The sequence below is a fragment of the Penaeus japonicus genome, unplaced genomic scaffold (assembly GCF_977035675.1).
Source record: "Penaeus japonicus unplaced genomic scaffold, GWHDUDI00000001_assembly GWHDUDI00000021, whole genome shotgun sequence".
Classification (NCBI taxonomy): Eukaryota; Metazoa; Arthropoda; class Malacostraca; order Decapoda; family Penaeidae; genus Penaeus; species Penaeus japonicus.
The window spans coordinates 30,178,463-30,188,801 of record NW_028234423.1 but is presented as its reverse complement, the minus strand read 5'-3'; the positions used below and the strand labels follow the sequence as shown (position 1 = coordinate 30,188,801).

At 41.0% G+C, this 10,339-nt stretch overlaps 1 pseudogene; it reads right to left on the bottom strand.

Moving 5' to 3' along the window:
- Nucleotides 1-3,818: 3,818 nt before the first annotated feature.
- On the bottom strand, nt 3,819-9,598 carry LOC147469571 (uncharacterized; annotated as a pseudogene).
- Between the last annotated feature and the right edge of the window lie 741 nt (nt 9,599-10,339).

Below are 10,339 nucleotides of genomic sequence, written 5' to 3'. Positions count from 1 at the left end.
TTGGGTTTGGTTGGGGAGGATTTTGGTTGTGGTTGGGTTTGGTTGGGGAGGATTTTGGTTGTGGTTTGGTTTGGTTGGGGAGGATTTTGGTTGTGGTTGGGTTTGGTTGGGGAGGATTTTGGTTGTGGTTTGGTTTGGTTGGGGAGGATTTTGGTTGTGGTTTGGTTTGGGTGGGGAGGATTTGGGTTGTGGTTGGGTTTGGTTGGGGAGGATTTTGGTTGTGGTTGGGTTTGGTTGGGGAGGATTTTGGTTGTGGTTGGGTTTGGGTGTGGAGGATTTTAGTTGGGGAGGATTTTGGTTGGGGAGGATTTGGGTTGTGGTTGGGTTTGGTTGGGGAGGATTTGGGTTGTGGTTTGGTTTGGTTGGGGAGGATTTTGGTTGTGGTTTGGTTTGGTTGGGGAGGATTTTGGTTGTGGTTTGGTTTGGGTGGGGAGGATTTTGGTTGTGGTTGGGTTTGGTTGGGGAGGATTTTGGTTGTGGTTGGGTTTGGTTGGGGAGGATTTTGGTTGTGGTTGGGTTTGGTTGGGGAGGATTTTGGTTGTGGTTGGGTTTGGGTGGGGAGGATTTTGGTTGGGGAGGATTTGGGTTGTGGTTGGGTTTGGGTGGGGAGGATTTTGGTTGGGGAGGATTTGGGTTGTGGTTGGGTTTGGTTGGTTTAAGTTTCGGTTTTGGTAGTGGTTGGTTTTGTTTGTTTTTGCTTGTCGGTGGTATTGCGGTTGATGTTTTTATGGTGATAATACTGATAACATTATGGTAATCATTATGATAATGATAATTATGATGATAACAATAATGATAATGATAGTGAAATAATAATGCTGATGATGATGATAATAATAAGAATCACATGAAATAATTAAGAAAATGGTAACGATGATAGTAAAAAAAATTATGATGATGACAAGGATAATGAAAATATTAATAAAATAAGATATTTGAAAAATAAGAATGGTAAGGATATATTAGTAACAATGATAATAAATTATAGTACTAATGATAAGAAATGATAACTACATTAGTCAATATGATTACAATCACTATCATTATTGTCTTTGTAATTATGAGCATTGTCATTATCAGTATTACCATTATTATTTTCATCACCATTACTATTGTTAGCAATAATCATTATCATTATGATCATTATCTTCATTTCAACGCCATGTCATCATTATGATATTACAATTATCATTATCATTCTGTTGCCATCATTATCATAATCATTCTAGTTACTAATATGATTTAAGAGACAGACAGAGAAAACAATTAATGTTTTATTTATATAAGACAGATTACCAAATGAATAGAGATTAAACATAATATACTTATATACTTATACACTTATAAACATATAAACCAACACTTTCTTTTAATTTTCTCATGTCAAGATCATTAAAATCATTCATTTTATCACTAGACTTAAGAGCAACGAATTCGAAAAAAAAACATTTATACACACGCTCCCTTTTAAACCACGTCTGTTATTTGTCCCAATAAATCACACAACATTAGTGATTACAAAAGAACAATAAATTTAAGTGCGTTTGAACACATATCCTCAGGTCATCTTGCACGACCTGCCAAATATATCACATTCAAGTTAATATTGCCTTTGATGTTCAATAAATGTTCACTGTTTGGGAGAAATCTTTGAGGTTTTAGCGAGTCAACGAACGGATGGATAGATGTTCATCTCGTTAGCGGATTAAAAAAAAAATAATAATAAATAAATAAATAAAAATTCTTTATCATATCTTATTATGATTGATTTAGTATTCATTTATTTGTTTGTTGTTTGTCTTGGCTCTTTTGAATTATTGTTGGGGTTGTGTTATTTGTGTTATTTATCTTGTTTGTCTTTCTTTGTTCATGAGTCTATACACAGGGATAGATAGAAATACACATGCACGCACACACACACACACATATGTGTATATATATATATATATATATATATATATATATATATATATATATACATACCTGTATATATATACATACGTGTATGTGTCTGTTTGTGTATGTGAGCGTGTGTGTGTGTGTGTGTGTGTGCGTGGTAGGAGAAAGCGGGAGAAAGAAACAAAGGAATTGGGAAACAGAGATATTGCAGTGATGTGTATCTATTAAAGTAAAAACAAAAGCATATATAAACATAATTATAATGTAGATAAAAAATAACCCTATAATTTATTCATAATCATTTTTTTTCGATGACCAATTGTTGTACAGAGAAAGCATGAACGTCAATAATGATTTGCAATTAAGAATGTTGATCGCTGGCAAAGTATATCGATTAATGATATTCACAGAGCCTCATGAGCTGGAAAATGCTCTAATTGAGTTGTTCATTAAACGCTTGATTGGTGTTTAGTTGAACTTATATTCAGCAACCAGCCTTCTTCAATCACTTTATTTGTTCTAAGTATAAAAGGGCGAAAAAAATCGTTTTGTTTTTTTGTTTTTTTTCTAATACTATTTTCCACATCCACATCTTCATATTGCATGTTTCAAAAAGTAACTACCATCTCTTTTTGGTTGAGTTAGGCAACTATGGTGGTACATATTGGACAAGAACTAGACCCATTGTTCCTTAAGACTCCCATGGCGTACCTTAGTTGGCCTCACACCTGCTCTCACCTGAAGGCTTGCAAAGACTACACCAGTGTCGAAAGCGACCAGTCTTTCTGACTAATCAAATCACAAACCTGTCGCTCTTACGTCATTGCTATTGAAAGAATCTTTATTAAGAATCTTGTCTTGCAACTGCTTTAAGTGTCTTTCTAGTCTTCTCTCTTATTCTCCTGGATGCATTGGAATTCCGAGGATAAAAGGGGGAGTTTAATTCACCTGCCTGTCAATACGTCTCTAATTCCTGTCAGTCACCAGGTTATTTTAGAGGTTTCCGGTATTAGTGGGTCTGTTCTGGTTGGTATTCCACTATTCTTGGAAAGCTGAGCTCATCGGATATACACTAATGACTAAGTTTAGTTGTTTTTTTTCTGGCGTTCCTCAGGGTCTTGCATAGGTCCCTTTCTGTTTATTGTGGTTACTGATAACTTATGTTCTATAGCTAACCCCATTTCTATATCATGCCAAGTAATCCTATATCTATGCAAGATGTTCTGTTTAGGAAACTCCTGAACCACGACAAGGTTACATTTTAAGAAAAGGGAGACAGTTGGATATGAATCTAATTCAGAGAAAAACTAAAACGAGGATAGTTGCCTGGACGTGTGCTTCTAATCAAGCTCACAAAACCACTTCCTTTAGACACTTATCTGATTCCAAGTTGTACACGTTGGAGGTCAGTTAAAGAGAGAGAGAGGGAGAGAGAGAGAGAGGGAGAGAGAGAGAGAGAGAGAGAGAGAGAGAGAAAACAGATATACTTTTGAGATATATATGTAAATGTCGAATACCTCTTTAAACTTTCACAACTGTCCAAAAAAAGATCGAGATACTTCGAAAGGCATAGCAAGATATTCACTAACTGTTTGTCTTCTGATTTTAATAATTGAACATGGCTCCCCTGTTTGAGCGATTGTCTAGCATTTTAAGTTCATTGATATAACGTCATGGAACAGCATGAATAGCAGTTGTCTAGCATATTAAAAGTTTCTAAACGTAGCGTTTTAACATAAAGCTTTTGTTTATTTTTTCTTGATAGGGGAAACTTAGATATAATGTGTCTCAGCATCGGTTCTTCAGCCCATAAAATGCTAACCATGTGGCCGATCGAGTCTTCCATAATTATTTACGCTGCTGAAGATAAATAACCTAGTAGCTATCTTTGACTCTAAAAGTAGCAAAACCTTAAAGCTTCACATACTTGAACCTTAAAGTATGAAAGGAACTTTTGATCAGGTTAAGCACATTTAATCCACATTTCAATGGTATTGCATATGATCTTGGGGTCACACACACACACACTCAAATAAACAAACAAACAAACAGACCCCTACCTCCTTAAATCACAGTATTGTCTAATTTCTCAGCCATTAACCTAGACATTATTTTGATAATAGGAATAGCAATACTAGCAATTACAGTAAACACTCCTTCCTAACTAGCGCTCGAAAGTAGAACCATAAAAAAAAAACGAAACTTATTCCTCTCATTTTTCTTATTCTTCATCTTCCGACAAAGATAACAAAACCGGCTTTGCAGACACAAAATATTAATACGACTCATTAAATCACAAAAAAAGTAGAGTGCAAGTCTCTCTTTTTTTTTCTCTCTCTCTCTCTATCTATCTCTCTGCCCCCCCCCTCTCTCTAACTCTCTATCTATCTATCTCGCTGTCTATTTCGCTCTCTCTCGCTGTCTATTACTTTCTCTCACTCTCACTTTCGCTATCTATCTATTTCTCTCTATTTCTATCTCTCTCTCTCTCTCTCTCGCTGTCTCTCTCTCTCTCGCTCTCTCTCTCTCTCGCTGTCTATTACTTTCTCTTACTCTCTTTTTCGCTATCTATCTATTTCTCTCTCTCTCTCTCTCTCTCTCTCTCTCTCGCTGTCTATTTCTCTCTCTCTCTCTCTCTCTCTCTCTCTCTCCCTCTCACTCCCTCACTCTCTCTCTCTCTCTCTATCTATCTCTCTATCTCTCTCTCTCTCTCACTGTCCATCTCTCTCTAAAAAAGAAGAAGAAGAAGAAGAAAAAAAAAAAGCCTTAGATACACAATGCATTCTCTTTATCTCCCGATGACCAGCCTCCATTCTCTCCTAAGTTACCGCCTTCGAGGTGTTTGAACACTTAACCTTCAAGCATGTCTGCCCATCACCTGTATGCTCCCAAGTGCGTCTTCCTGTCTACCTGTCTGTTTGCCGTGGCAGATAACAAGCAGGTTAGGACAGAGTGGTTAGGTTTCTGTTAATTATATCCTAAACACGGCGGGTGGCCTCCTGTTTCTTCCCGCTATGAGGTTCTCTGGATTTCGCAACGGCTACGTGGAAGATGGGTGTTAGGTGTTTGATTTCCTTTTTTATTCGTTTTTTTTTTTTTAGTGGTCTGTTTTCATTTTTTTTTTTACTTTTTTTTTCTTTTTGGTTTGTTTATGTTTGTTTTTTTTTTTTTTTTTTTTTTTTTTTTTTTTTTTTTTTTTTTTTAGGGGGAGGGTGTTGTTACGTCTATTATATCGTTTTTTACTCCTTTGTTTTCTTTTGTTTGATTTGATTTATTTTCTTTTCGTTATCTAATCATGTTTTTTTCCCGCTCCTTTTACTTTATCTTCCCTTTCCTCTTCTCTTCCTTCTGTAGTTTCTTTTCTTTTTACATATCTTCCTCTTCGCTCTCCATTCTCCTCCATCATCCTTCGCCCTTAATTTTTCCCCTTTTCTTTAATTCCTCCTCCTCCTCTTCCTCCTCTCAATTCCCTTCCGTCTCTTCCTCTCCCTTTCCATCCTCTTTCCCTTCCACTTTCTCTCTCCTCCTCTCCCTTCCCTTTATTCTCTACATTTCCACTTCCTTTACTTCCTCATCATCTTTCCCTTCCTTTGTCTCTTTTCTCCTTCTCTTCCCTATTTCTCTTTCCTTCTCCTCCTTTTCTTTCCCTTCCTTCTCCTATTCCTCTTCATTCCATTCCTCTTTCTCCCGTTCCCCCTCCTCCTCGTCTTCCCTTCGTTCTCCTCTTCTCTCCTTCACCACCTCTTCTTTCTCCCCCTCCTTTCATTCCTTCTCTTTCTCTTTCTACCTTCCCATTCCTCCTCCTCCTCCTCCTCCCCCCTCTTATTCATCCTCTTCCACCTCCTCCTCCTCCACCTCCACCACCTCCTCCTCCTTCTCTTCTACCACCACCACCTCCTCCTCCTTCCCTACTTTTTCTCCTCCTTCTCCTCCTCCTTCTCCTCCTCCTCCTCCTCCTCCTCCTCCTTCTCCTCCTCCTTCTCCACCTCCTCCTCCTCCTCCTTCCCTACCTTTCCTCATAATTATCATCCTTCTCTTCCTCCTCCATTCTCCTTAAACTTCTAATTCACAAGCGAGATCCAGAGGACTTGTTTTTCCTGTTCCGTATTGCAAAAGTACCATCTCATCTCTGGGATATGTTTTTTTTTTTTTTTTTTTTTTTTGTCTGATTTGATTTTGAACTTTCTTTTTCCTTTTTTTGGGTTATTTTCCTATTTTGTTTTTATTTTCTTATATATAAACATTTATTTATTTATTTATTTATTTTTTATTGGCCGTGTTCCATCTTTCGATTTGATTTCCTTTTTTCATTCATTTATATCTTATTCTCTCTTCACCTTTCCTCTCTCTCTCTCTCTCTGCCTATCTCTCTCTCTTTCTTTCTCTCCCCCTCTCTCTCTCTCTATCATATGTAAAACAGAGAGAAGAAATTACGAAACAGGTGAGAAAAAATATATGAGAAGCTGTTAAGAAAACAATTTAAAAAATGTAAAGAAAAATACTTTAAAGTGATAAACAAAAATCACTCTCAAAAAACAGAAAAATCCCCTTAAAACAGAAATATGAGAGAAAAACAAGAACAAATGTACATGAAAGAAACGAAGAAGAAGAAAAATACGAAAGAAAAAGAAAAAAAAAAACGAAAAAAAAAACAAGAAAAACATACCTATCGCATATGATATATTACGTCTTTTAAAAAGGGGTTACGAGACGGACACGAAATATCACCACGACAGTAAGGTGTGACATTCTGTTGTCGAAACACTTTGATGTCTTATGATAAGGACGTTTTATGGTGAATCAAAACGACTTTGTCTCTTTTTATTGTTGATTGAAGAGTAATAAAACAAGGAAAGAGTTCTCGTTTTTTTTGTGTTTTTTTTTCTTTTTTTTGGGGGGGGTTACTTTTATTTGTTTGTTTGGTTTGATTTGGAGAAAGAAAGGGGGTGAGGGTGGAGGGAAGGAGGGTGGGGGGGTAGGGAGGATGGGTGAGGATGGGTGAGGGAGAGAGAGAGAGAGAGAGAGAGAGAGAGAGAGAGAGAGAGACAGAGAGAGAGAGAGAGAATGAGAAAAAAATGTCCAAAAAGTGAAGGAAAACAAATCAAGAAAAAACGAAATTAAAGAAAACAAACAAAAACTAAGCCCTTCAAAGCAATAAAAAAAAAATAAGAAAAAAGAAAGCGAACGAAAGCAAACGAAAACAAACAGACAAAATGAAACAAAACACAAAACAAATTAAAACAACCAAACCAAAATCGAAAAACGAAATGAAAAAAAAAACAAAACAAGACGATACAACACCCAACCAAACAAACAACCAAAACAGAACATAACCCTTTCATAAATTCACTGCAATAATTCACCTTAACCAATTAATAACAAGTTGTTCCGGCCATTGCAAGAATCACTGATGAATACTGCAACAGGTTTTCTCTTTCATGCCAATTAATAGTGCAACAGCAGAGAGCGTGTCGTGTGCAAAAGAATGTCGTTGCAATATCAGTGGATTAAATTATCATTTGTTGCAATCGGGAGGAAAAGGTTCAAATTAATTTCAGATTCTGGGGTTTCCCTTTTTTTTTGTTTCTTTCTTTCTTTATCTTTACTCTGTGAAAGTATCTTTTTTTTAGGGGGGGGGGGGTGAGAATGATGGTGATGATAGTAAGAAAAAAATAATGATCATCTGTTGGCAACGTGAGTCTCCTGGAGGGAATCAGGGCAGAAAATCGTCAATAATATTCGCTTGATTAGGCGGTCGCTGGGGTTTTTAATGCCCCTTCCCCCCCCCCTCCCTCCCTTTCCCTCCCTCTCCTTCTCCCCTTCTCCTTCTCCCTCACCCCTTCCCCGTCCTTTTCCCCACCTCCCCTCCTCCCGTCAGCCCTTCCCCCCGTCCTTCTCCCCCTCCCCTTACTTCTCCCTCCCCCTCTCTAGCTCCCCCTCCCTCCCCCCTTCCCCCCTCTAGCTCCCCCTCCCTCCCCCATCCCCGTCTTTCTCCCTCCCCCCTTCCCCCCGCCCTGTCCCTCTCCCCCTCCTTCTCCCTCCCCCCTTCCCCCCGCCCTGCCCCCCTCCTCCTCCTTCTCCCTCACTCCCCCCTTTCTTCCTTCTTCCTCTGTACTTCGAACCCACTTTCTTATCATCCCTCTCTCCTTTTTCCTTCTCTCTTTCTCCTCCTTTTCCCCTTCTACACCCCCTTTCTCCATCTTCCTTTCTCTCTCACCTCCTTCTCTATCTTCTCCTTCCTCACCCCATTCTTATCCCTTTTCCCGTATTCCCCTTTCTTCATTTTCCCTTAACCCCCTTTTCCTTTCTCTCTTATTCACCCTTTCCTTCCTTCATCTTCTTCTTCTTCTTCTTTCTTCTTCCTTATAAGATCTTCCACCATCTTCTTTTCCTCTCCTTTCTCTTCCTTCCTCCTTCTACTCCCTTCTTCCCTGTTTATTTTCTCTATCTATTTCCCTTTTGTCTCCTTTTTTCTCTTCTTCTTTTTCTCCTTCTTGTTCTTCTTATCCTCCTTCTTGTTCTTCTTGTTTTTATTTTCCTTCTTCTTCTTCCTCTATGTTTTCTTGTTCTTGATTTTGTTCTTCTCCTACTCCTGTTTCTTCGTCTTCTTCTTCTTCCCTATTTCCTTTTCATCTTCAGTCACTTCTTCCTCCTTATCTCCTTCTTGTGAACATTCACTGTTTCCTTTTTTATCTATTTTCCCCTCTTCCCCTTTTTAGTTCCTCCTTTGCTACTTTACGACTTTTTCTCTGTTTCTTCTTCTTTATTGTTAACCCTCCCCTTCTTCTCTTTCGCTTTTCATTATTTTTATTTCCCTTTTCTTCATCTACTTCATTATTTCTCTTGCTATTCCCCCCTTCATCACTATCCTCTCTTCCTCTCTCCTTCTTCCACCATCACTTCCCCCTCTAATTCCCTCTTTCATTATTATTATCATCTCTTAATCTGTCTCCTCATCCACACCACCCTCTACTTTTCTCCCCTCCCTCTGACCGGCTCTTTCCCCTCCCCCTATCCCCCCCTCCTTCTCCTCCTCCTCCCCCCCTCCCACTTGAAACTGTCTTTGATCTCTTTACCTCATACCAGCCCCTCCCCTCCCCCCATCCATACCCTCCCCCCTCTCTCGCTTCCTCTTACCTCTTTCACCTACCCCCCTCCCCCCACCCCTCCCCATATACCCAAAATGCCCCCAAGTCTCTACCCTATCTACTTACCCCCACCCACACACCCACCCCCACCCACACACCTTCATCCCTCTACCCTGCCCTCCCCCTCCCCATGCCCACACTTGTAGCCTCTCCCTACCCCATCCTCCCCCTATCCCTCCCTACCTACCCTCCCCCCTCTCCCCCTCCTCCTCATACTCTCCCCGTCCCCCTCTCCCCATACACTCCCCCTCCCCCCTCTCCCCATACTCCCCTCCTCCCCCATACTCTCCCCCTCCCCCCTCTCCCCATACACTCCTCCCTCTCCCCATACTCTCCCCCCCTACCCTCAACCCTACCTACCCTCCCCCTCTCCCCATACTCTCCCCCTACTCTCTCTCCCCATACACTCCCCCACCCCCACGCCCACCCTACCCCCCACGCCCACCCTGCCCCCCCACCCCCCATCATCTGACCTGACTGCCGGCCATTCTCGACATACGGTCCACGTGCGTACCCTCGACGCCGTACCCGTGTGGGCGGTGGCGGGGCATTCTGGCTGGGTACGCGGGCGAGAGGGAGGTTGAGAGGGAGGAAGAGGAGGGAAAAGGAGGAAGAAGTAGGAAGCAAGAGAGGGAGAGGAGGAAAGAGGAGGGAAAAGGAGGAAGAAGTAGGAAGCAAGAGAGGGAGAGGAGGAAAGAGGAGGGAAAAGGAGGAAGAAATAGGAAGCTAGAGAGGGAGGAAGAGGAGGGAAAAGGAGGAAGAAGTAGGAAGCAAGAGAGGGAGATGATGAAAGAGGAGGGAGTGAGGGGAGGTGGAAGAAAGAGAGGGAGAGGAGGAAAGAAGAGGGAGAGAGAGGAGGTGGAAGAGGGAGGTTGAGAGGGAGGAAGAGGAGGGAAAAGGAGGAAGAAGTAGGAAGCAAGAGAGGGAGGAAGAGGAGGGAGAGAGAGGAGGTGGAAGAAGGAGAGGGAAGAAGAGGAGGGAAAAGGAGGAAGAAGTAGGAAGCAAGAGAGGGAGAGGAGGAAAGAGGAGGGAGAGAGGGGAGGTTGAGAGGGAGGAAGAGGAGGGTAAAGGAGGAAGAAGTAGGAAGCTAGAGAGGGAGAGGATGAAAGAGGAGGGAGAGAGAGGGAGAGAGAGGAGGTGGAAGAAGGAGAGGGAGATTAAAAGGTAGAGGGAGAGTGTGTGACAGAGAGGGAGAGGAGGAAAAAGGAAAGGAAGTAGAGTGTGTGTGTGAGAGAGAGGGAGAGTTTGTAAGGGAGAGAGAGAGATTTTGTGAGAGAGAGGGAGAGTGTTTG